This window comes from Hevea brasiliensis, chromosome 12 (genome assembly GCF_030052815.1).
Source record: "Hevea brasiliensis isolate MT/VB/25A 57/8 chromosome 12, ASM3005281v1, whole genome shotgun sequence".
Lineage (NCBI taxonomy): Eukaryota > Viridiplantae > Streptophyta > Magnoliopsida > Malpighiales > Euphorbiaceae > Hevea > Hevea brasiliensis.
In genome coordinates, this window is record NC_079504.1 from 74,869,368 (window position 1) to 74,880,414 (window position 11,047).

Consider the following 11,047-nt stretch of genomic DNA (forward strand, 5'->3'; position numbering starts at 1 on the left):
TGCCACCTTAATAATACTATGCTCTTTTTCGAGCTCTTTTACTATTGTTTACTTTTGCATATTATGTTTGCCATTGAGGATAATGCCAGTTCTGAGTTTGGGGGTGCATTCATGCATTTATGCATTCATATATTGCATTACATTTCATTGCCTAATTATATCCATATTATCCTTATGTATCAAAAATCCATAAAATTTTAAAAATTTTGGCAATTTTGAAAGCATTGAACTCTTTTACAAGTTTTTTCTTTTACTTAGAATTATAACCAAAAATTTGATGAGCTAATAATTGGACTCCCTGGGAATGAGGAATGAATGTCACTGGAAAGGCAAAAAGGCTTTAGTACGCTGTTTGTGAAAAGTTAAGTCACCTAAATAGAGTTAAACTAGTTAAATACCTTCATAGCCATTAATATGTCACATTAAACTTGCAAATTAGGAGAAAATTTTTGAAATACAAGCAAACCTAAAATGCCTCACCAGCTCTAGAACATGTCTCTTAGACCTATCGAGGTGAAATCCTAGCATACACTTGATGAAGAGATGATTAAGTAATTCTTTGATATAATGTCACTATGCCTTAGCCACCCCTAATTAAAATATATACCCCTTGCAATCAACTTGAAGCCTATATTTATCCCTTAAAATTTATTGCTTGCCCACAATTATTACCTAGCCCTTAGACTTTGCCCTTTTGAGAAAGCCTAATGTATAAAGTATACCAAGTGCCAAAAGAAATATAGAAAGAGGATGAAGAACTAAAGAAAGAGTGCAAGTGTGCAATTGAAATCAAAATTCTACCTTTCCAACCCAATAAAAGCAATGAGTTTGGGGGAGAGGACAAAAGGGACACACATAAAAGAGAGAGAGAGAGAGAGAGAGAGAGAGAGAGAGAGAGAGAGAAAAGAAAAAGTCCCAAAATAAGTATCAAAGAAGTATACTTGACACTAGGAAAGCCAAAAGCCCATCCTCTTTATATAAACTTAATATACTGGTATTTTATGCATAAACGCTATCCTTAAATTTGCATTCCTTAAAAACCCCTCATTGGCAATCAAATCATTATCCCTTTAGCCCTATTACAACCCTTTTAAAGACCTTTTCATCTTTTAAAAAATATATGCTACATTAATGGAGATAGGAAATTAAGATATGCCTATGGAGTTGGAATTGAGTTACTTCATCACAACTATCCACAATAGAGGCAATTTAGGGGATGTTTCTCAAGTCCATCCTAATAAAACAAGTTATTTGTGACTTATTAATAGCCTTGCATAGAGGCATAATTAGTTGAAGTACCATAAAGGGAGTGAAGTTCTAGTAGGCAATTATTGAGGTTTTTATGCCTTGAAAGTGGGAAATTGGTATGAAGGTTGGAAGGAGTTCAAGAGTATGCAAATTTAAATTTTGCTTATGTTCTAAGTCTCCTTTAATGTTTTTCAAAAAGGTTTTGTTTTACTTGAGGACAAGCAAAAGTTTGAGTTTGAAGGTTGTCGACACCATATTTTGGCCGATCCCCAGAATTAATAAACTTTGAAACCGATCCCCAGTACTAAGTCTCCCTTTGACAGCTAACCACATTTCCGATCTCTCTTCACAAGGAATTAAATCAATGCTAAGTCCTCACATCAGTCAAAGCCTTATCGGTCTATTAAATCACTCACCGATCTCTCAAACCCATTGTCAAATCTCCTGACCAGTCAAGTATATTCCTGATCTCTGTTGACAAATGAAATTGAACTGATACTAGATCTTTGTTACCATTTTTGTTGTTGATCTCCCTTTCAAAAGTTTAAGAATAATCAAAGGTTCTGTTCCGGTTTACTGATGATCCCGATCTTAAATGTTCAAACCAAATTTTTAATTTTAATCAAGTCCCGTTCAGCGTTGATTCCCTACCGATCTCGTGCTCATTGTGTTTTTCGATCTCTCACACTTAGGTTAATAATCACTTTCAGTTATACTCAGACAATCAAGTGTTTAAATAATTTAGAAATTTTCCGATCACAACCATTCATTGAACAAAAGAGGCATTCCATTTCATTTCATTTCAAGAATTTGTACAAGTTATTCAGCTGGAGGATCACCCCCAGCCTGATCTACATTTTGTCCGTCCCCTCTCTCATCCTCGGCCTCCTCCTCACTCTCCTCACCTTCATCCTCGGGAGCCAGGTTGGCCATCCAGGATAAGTCCTCCTCAGGGTAACGCTTCTTGAGCTCAGCCAGGAGATCTCTGTGAGCATTCACATAAGCGCCGGCCACTCCAGTCACTATCTCTTCTTCTTTCACCTTGAGCTCCTCAGCAAGGTGAGCGAGTTGAGCAGCTTCCTCGGCCCGGAGCGCTTGCACTTCTTCAAAAGCGTGAGTTTGCTCGGCCAGCTTGTCCTCATAGAACTTCATTCGCCCCTCAATTTGAGATATGTAGCCCTGAGCGGATGAAAGTTGAGATCGGAGGGAAGCTGCTTCATGACCCATCCTCTCGACCTCTTTACCCAAGCGATGCGCCTTCTCCCGTATGATGTGCTGGTTCACTAGGCACTCCACGTTCAGGCTCATGGATCGGGTCAAGATATCATCAAGGTTATCCGGAGACAGTCTATCCCGATCTTCTCGAAGATAGATAGAGGACGCTAAGACCTTGGTGAAACCAGGGTTTTCTCGAACCGTACGATTCTTCTCCAGTGAGTGGACTAAGACTTGGGCACCACGGGAGATAGTCCTCACGTTAGGTTGAGAATAACCCTCTTCTGCATTCGGAGCAACTGGAGGAGGTGGAGGCGGCTCTTCACTGCGAGGAGGGGATCGGACCACTTCTGCGATCACCGGTCCTGAAGGTTGAGACGAGCCTTCTTGTATTTCCCCGGGATAATGCCTGGGTGTCTGCATTTCCTCGACTCGTTTCATCTCCCGTACCTTCCAGGAGATCTCCCTCTTTCGCTTCCGGCTCTCCTTGGAGGCTTCGCCGCTTGCCATACCTGCACAAAGAAGAGGTCAGTGAGATCGCTAAGGTCCTGAGATCTGAGATGTAGAAAATACAGATGCTGAGGTCAGAGAGCTGAAGCCCGTGATCTTTGCCGGTGATCAATTCCATAGTCCAATGGTGCAGTTCGGCGGTCACTGCATCCAAGCAAGAGAACTTCTCTCTGGACGCCTGCTCCTTCAACTCCATCACCATTGCGCCCTCTTCCCTATTCAACACGAGACGCTTTGGAATTAAGGGGCCTTGGTGTAGCCAGCTACGACGGAAACCCTCAAAGCCGTTCGGAATTTTGCTCCTTAGAATGAAGAAGCGGTTCTTCTAGTTTTTCAGGGAGGAGGGCAGATCGACGAAGAGCCTGCAATGTGGCTTTGCTTGGAAAAACCAGTACTCGTCGTCCTTTCGACGAGTTAACCTATGCAATTCGGCGAATACTTTAGGCGTAGGGCGGAATCCCTTAGCTCGGCAGAGGCTTCGGAAGGCTACTAAGATCCGCCACACTATAGTGGAAGAACTCTGAAATTTAATTCAGATCGTTACTCTGCTTTCATAAGAAGAACTTTTGAAACTAGTTTTCTGAAGTATTTTCTTAAAAAGATTTTGAACACTGAAACTTTCCATTTTCAGCTCGTTCATCATCCCGCAGCGTTCACATTTTGTAGTTCCTTGTTATCTTTATTTTCACTTCCATCGTCCATGTTCGATCTCGTTTAAACTCAGGTATAATTCTGACTCGATTGCATTTAGTGAAGCACTCTTTGTTCCAAGGCGAACCTTATTCTCCCGGTTATCAATTTGCAATCTTACTGCGTTTTGTGATTCTCGGTTAGTTCACTAGAATCGACTCCTTACAGGTCAGTATTCATGTTGCCATTTTATTAAGTTTAGTTCTTGTTTTATGCATTTCCATTCTTCTTTCTTTATGTATGTTATTTTCTTTTAAGTTCATATCACGCTGGAAAGATACAGAGAAAGGTTGTGCTCTAGTTTATTTCCGTGTCGATACCTTTGTTAATCTTTATTATTTCTGAGCGTAAGTCATCTAGCTCCAAGCGATACATAAGCAGTTGGATGAGATGTAGGTAACGGCAACTTAAGAGTCCTTTTGAAAAAATGAAAGGTCTAAATAATAAGCCTGGAAAATGGTAAAGCTGAGTCACTAGAATAACTCAATAGGTCATAGGGCAAGACGTCATAAGACAAGAGTAAAACCAAACCCCGGATAACTAAATGGAATAGATCGGCTACCAAAAATGCTGGTAAGACGACCATATTGGAAGGTCAGAGGATTCGGTTTGGCATCCCCTGCCCAGTTCTAAGGTACCAATAAGTTAAAGAGGTCTTGCGCAGACCCCCTGACACCTTTGAACGTCAGAACCCTTAGCCTTAGGCCCTCTCGATAGGTAAAATTTAGAGAGATCGGAAAAATCCTTATCCGACTACCGTTTAATTAAAAGAGATCGGAGGAGAGTTCTTATCCGATTCTCAATCCAAAAATTTTAATAGAGATCGGAGGAGAGTTCTTATCCGGTTCTCAACCTAAAATTTTAATAAATATTAAAAGAGATCGGAGGAGAGTTCTTATCCGGTTCTCAATCTGAAATTTAAATAAATATTTTAAAGAGATCGGAGGAGAGCTCTCATCCAATTTCAAAAATTGGATTCTAATAAAATAGCCCTTCAAACAAAACTAACATACAACAGTAACTCACTAAGGTTGTCTCATTTACTTATGTATCTGGGTAATCCGAATTAGTGAAAAATCAAATATTCCTTTTGTCAAAAGGATTAACATTTCCATTCAAGTCCTCCTAACTAATTTATAAAGAGTGCGAAGTTAAATCTACTTACCCTAATTAAGGGACGAGGTGGGGTGCCTAACACCTTCCCCACCCATTTACGGACCCCGAACTTAGAATCTCTATTTTGAAGTGGTTTTATTTCAATTTGCCTTCACAAATGATTTTCTTTAGTTTCCCTCAAAACTAAGGTGGCGACTCCACATTCTTTTCCACTTCGGTGAGGGTTAGTTCAGGCGACCGTAAAATCCCTTGCGACAGCTTGGCTACTCCGCTGGGGACATTGTTTCAACTCAACCTCGGTCTAGAGGTCCAAAAGTAGATTTAATTTTTCAATCAAATTATAGTTAGGTGGGCTCACCCGGTAATATTTTATGTGTTAATTTTTGTTTATTCCTACTAACTGTTCTGCTTGTTTTGTTTGTTTTACTCTTACAATGCTCTTCGTTTGAAAAAAAAAAGAAAAAAAAAGAAAAATGGGAAAAATAAAATCCCCCTGAATTGGGAAGAGGTAAAGATGTCCCTTCACACACTGAACACTCACACGATGTCCTCACACACTTCAGCCCTATTCCCGGGCTTTCTTACCCTTTTAGGAAAGTAGGAGGGGGTCATGTAGCGGTACCCGTGGGTTCTACCCCATTAGTATCCGTGAAGGCTTCTGCTCAAATTGAAACTCATTCTATTCACCGTGATACCCGTGGAATTTTCCCGACAGTATCGTGGAAGATAGAATGGGGCTCTACTGTTTACAGTAGGGGCAATTTGGGAACCTGTGGCTTTTAGAAAATTAGACCCTGAGCTAAACTATCACGATAGTTGAAAGCTGTAGCAAGCTACCTTGTAAGATAGAACTGCCCGATTAGGTAGCACCCAGCCGGTATTAGGACTTTCCTTTACTTTAGGATAAAAGGGGCATACTTACTCTTACCCTATTCTGTTTATTTTATTTTGTTCTTATTTTTAAGGGTAATCTTGAATCATACTGTTAAGAAAACCTACACATTTTCCTACTTTGATAAATGTGCAGGTGTCACTCTGCCAATAGTATAATTCAAGATTACCTCAATTTGTCCTGCTAACAAGTTTTTTTTCTATAGGCATCACCAAATTAAGGTCTGTAAAAGGATAAACATCATTTTTAATATGGCATCCTCGAGTCAGTCGGCAGAAGAAGTTCAAAATGCTAAACTTTGGTCCAAATCAGCTCATACTCCAGTACCCCCGCAAAATGATGTTTCCAAGGCACATGCTAGCTCGCTACCTTCATTGGATCTGAATAAAATTGAGGTCAGAATAAACAGCCTCGAGGGTCTGTCTAACGGTTGGAGGTCGCTTCCCGATCAGGTCAAGGCACGATTTGAGAAGAAGTACGGGAGGATTGCAACCCTAATGCTAGTCAAGGTCCAAATCTCGGCATTAAAGGCCATGCTGTCGGTTTGGAGTCCTAGGTACGGAGTATTCTCTTTCAATGATATTGATACAATTCCCACTATGGAAGAATATCAGACATTACTAGAGATTCCTTACCTGACGCAAAATCGGATCTACCTTCATCTCGAGCATAGGCAAGCTTAGAAACGATTGGCACATATGATGGGTACTTCCCCAGAAGAAGTAAAGTCAAAAGAAACTGTCAAAGGAAACACGCATGGTTGGTATTGGACACATCTCAAGAAGTGGTTAGATCAATACATCCAAGAGAAACAGTGGGATCGAGCTTCAATGACACTCGCCTTGGGAATCTATGGCCTGATTTTGTTCCCGGGACCATCGGGAATCATAACCTGCAGCACGGTGGAAGTATTCTGGGCAGTAGAAAAGCAGGAGGTCAATCCGATACCGGCAATTCTTGCGGAGACCTTATTAACCCTTACCTACTGTAGACAACAGGGCAAAGGGTCCATTAAGTGTTGTTCTCCATTGTTGTACCTCTGGATTATCAGTCACATGTGTCCTGTGGAGACAAAAGGATTGACTTGGTACCTTGACCAGCCTCCCATTGAGAAGATGACCCGGTTGGTAATCAGTCCGAAGAACGAACAGCAGTGGCGGGAACGGATTTTGAGTTTCAATAGCCATGATTACAGTTGGAGGAAACTGTGGGCGTCAGGCCAATCCGTTTTGATCAGCACAGGAGGTAATCAATCGGTATCCCTAATTGGAGTGACCGGATACACAAGTTACACTCCGGCATTAGTAATGAGGCAGTTTGGCTCAACACAGTCCAGAATCAACATTGAAGAATATCACCAAGGTCATTTCTACCATGAGCTCAAGGAAGAGGAAGGGTTGAAAATGGCTCGCCGATCTTGGGAAAACATCTCTCTGATGGAAAGGTTGCCTAAAGGTCCAAGTGCCACACGCGATTATCTTGAATGGAGGGCTGACAGGGACCGAGAACACTCAACTGCAGAATTCGAAGACAGCGATCCTCGCCGAAACGTCCTATTAGAAGAAGCCGATAATCGTCTGGCTGACTCACTACAAAAGGCAAATACCGAGAACTCACAATTGCAAGAACAAATGAAACAGTTGGAGAACCAACGGCAGAACCTTAAAAGAAAGGTGAGAAGGCTCAGGGAAGAGGCAAGGGCCGAAAAGATAGGGTTCGAAGAGCAAGAGGAATGATGGAAAAAGGAAAAAGACTCTCTCCAAGCTGTGGTAAAAGAAGTAGAAGTACTGAATAGTAAGCTTCAGGAAAAAATGAAATACCAAGAGATACTCGTAGAAGAATACAAACAAGAAAACAAAAAGAAAAAGCTCGAATTGCAAGAACAGGCACAACTCATCAACGATATCTTGAAAGAATGTGCTAAGGAAAGGAAGGAGAAAGAAAGACAAGCTGCTCTTTATCAAGAGCTGAAAGAGAATGATGACCAGCTGGAGAGAACGATAGCACAGGGAAAACAAGAACTATTACCTAAATCCGAGTATGCTCTGAAAGCATTCGACCCTGCCAAACAAGAAGAAAGGTTATATGAGTATCTCAGAAAATGTCATCTCATTATAAAGAACCTCCCAGAGCCTAGGCCGATGTAAAGAATACGGTGTACAAATTATTCAGTTAATGAAATGATTTTTGGACCATTGTTTAGCAAATTTATGAATAAATAATATGACTCCCGTAGGAACTCCCTCACTAGGGTTATGTGAAAATTGAATGCGCTATATGGACAGGTATCATAAATGCTCATTCAATCCAGTCATTCACAGTCAGACTATCGAATGATGCCATGATAAAGTTGATGCAACCATCCTTTCGCAGATTTCGTTCTGGCTCCCAAATGCCACTATATCCTTCGTTCGGACCAGGAGTTTTAGCTTTTTTACGAAATTCTGAATTTATTAAAACCTTTTTTTACTCCTTACAGAAAATCAACATTGCTTCAAACAAGGCAAGTCTGACCAAGCACACGGTTCAACCCAAGCGAGTGTACTTAATAAGATCTCGAACAAAGAAGATAATGGAAGATCAGGAACAAGTACAGAACCTAAAAGGGCAGGTTTTCGAATTGAAGGATCAGGTCTCAGAACTTATGAGACTAATGAGGGAAATGTCCCAGAATAAACCTGCTTCAGAACCCAACTTACCACTACCTCCTCCACCTCCTACAACAATGGATCCTCACCAAGCTTCAACTTCTTTTACCTTTCAGTCGCCTATTCTGGACACGACAATCACTGTCAATCCGGCTACCATGAATAATGACCTACCTTACTCTCATTACCCAACCGTTTCAAACACCAACCCATACCCTTCAATTCTAATCCCTCCAGTTCACTCCACCCCTCACCTCCCAACTGGGGGAGCATTTCATGCAGTGGAAAGCGAAAATAAGACGAGAGAAAATGAGAAACTATTTGCTCTGGAAGAGAGATTGAGAGCAATCGAAGGACTGAATATGTATGGTTCAGTCGATGTGGCATCGCTTAGATTGGTTCTTGATGTGGCGGTGCCGCCCAAGTTCAAGGTCCCTGATTTCGACAAATACACTGGGAATTCAGACCCTCGCATTCACTTGGCCACCTATATCGCCAAGATGTTCGCTCTGACAGATGATGACAGACTGCTAGTCCACTTCTTTCATGAGAGCCTCTTTGGGGCAGCCCTGAGGTGGTGCATTCAGTTGGACAGAAGCAAACTGCGCTCCTGGAAGGATTTAGCTGATGCCTTCTTAAGACAGTACAAATTTAATTGTGATGTGGCCCCTACAAGGAGGGACCTCCAGAACCTGGTAAAGAAAGACAGGGAAAGCTTCAAGGAGTATGCCCAGAGATGGAGAGAAAAGGCGGCAGAAGTACACCCCCCGGTGACCGACAATGAGCTATGCTCTCTGTTCATCGAGACTTTGAAAGCTCCTTACTTCAACTTGATGATTGGAAACACTTCCAACAGCTTCTCCGACATCATCCAGGCCGGTGAAAGAATAGAGGCCAATTTAAGAATGGGACGACTGCAGGAGTTGGCTGAGAACCCTGCAAAGAAGACTGTCAATTTTGGCAAGAAAAAGGAGGGTGATGTGCATTCCATCATCCGGCAGAATAATTACTCCCCATTTCCCCAAAATAACTACCGGCCATATCCTTCCCCTCATGGCCAAACCATCGCAAACATTCTGCCTCCTTTCCCGAATTATCCACACCCGCGCCCACAGTATCCCCCACCTACAAATTACCAACCTAGACCACCTCCTCCTCCTGCTCAACCGAGACCACCACAAAACAACCCAAGACCCCCGAGAAACCCTGATCCACCTCTTCCCCTCCCGCTCAGTGAAATATACCGATACCTCGTCGGTATAAACCAGATTGTACCAGTTCCCCTAGACCCAATTCAGCCTCCATATCCCAGGTGGTATGATGCCACTGCCCGTTGTGAGTATCATGAAGGGGCATAAGGGCATTCAACTGACAATTGCGGAGCACTCAGGGGGAGAGTGCACGCTTTAATTCGGAACGGATGGCTGAAAATTGAGGGAAATGGTTCCCTCCCTAATGTTACCTCAAACCCATTGCCCAACCATAATGCGGGCAATGGTGTAAATATGATAGAGTCTGACAGAGAGAGGTCGACACCGGAGGTAGACGAGCTGATTCCTAACTTTGAGGATATTTTTGCCGTGGCAATGAAGGAAGGCTACCTTTGCCCTCAGGCATCAAAATCAGTAGAGGATACGGGATGTCCTTACCATGGGGGGGCAGCTGATCATGAGCTGCAAGACTGTGAGGAATTCAAGCAAGAGGTTCAGAACTTGTTATCCCTCAAAGTTCTGAGATGCCGGACAAGGTCTAAGACGGAAGGGGGAGTGAACACAACTAGATACAGCCAGAATGCTTTTACCTCTAAACCCAGAATTACTTTCTTACCCCCAGTAGCCTCACCGCCAGTAACGGTTATCCGAACTCCTCCTCAGCTCCCTGTCACCAATACTCACGCTGTCCCTTGGAACTATAATTTCCAAGTTTTCACTCAAGGAGCGTCAAGCAGTACATCAGCTCCTAATCTTGCTCCACCCCCGGCACCTCCAAAACCATGCTTCACTCCCCATGAGCATTTCAGGATGACTTATGCTGGACCCACCACCAGTACTAATCCCCAAACTAATCCTCGGCCCGTCACTGCCACAAAATCCTCCCCACCTGAGCAAGAAGTCGAGTTTATAACTCAAAGTGGGAGATGTTACGGGAACGAAGAGAAAGAAAAGAAGAAGGGGAAAGTAAAAATGGGAGAGTCACCGAAGAATACAGAAGAGGAGGTTGAAAAGACAGGGGAAATAGAGCCTGCCGAACATAAAGAAGAGGAGGAGCTGCTGCTCCAAATAATGAAACAAAGTGAGTACGATGTGGTGGAGCAGTTGAGAAAGACATCTGCCCGAATTTCACTGTTATCGCTGATCCTGAGTTTAGAAGTGCACCGACAAGCCTTGCAGAGAATCCTGGATCAGGCCTTTGTAAACCCTGACATCACTCCGGGGCAATTTGAGAAGATAGTGGGACAAATCCAGGCATCCAGTTTTGTTACTTTCTCAGAAGACGAGATAGATCCTGCAGGCCTGACACATACTAAAGCCTTACATGTGACAGTGAAATGTAAGGGTTGTATAGTAGCCATGGTACTTATTGATAACGGATCAGCTCTCAATGTACTGCCCAGTGCTACCTTGGCTAGATTGCCAGTTGACCAATCAGATATACGTCAAAGTGCTATGGTGGTAAGAGCCTTTGACGGTACCAGAAGAGAAGTGTTGGGAGATATTGATTTACCACT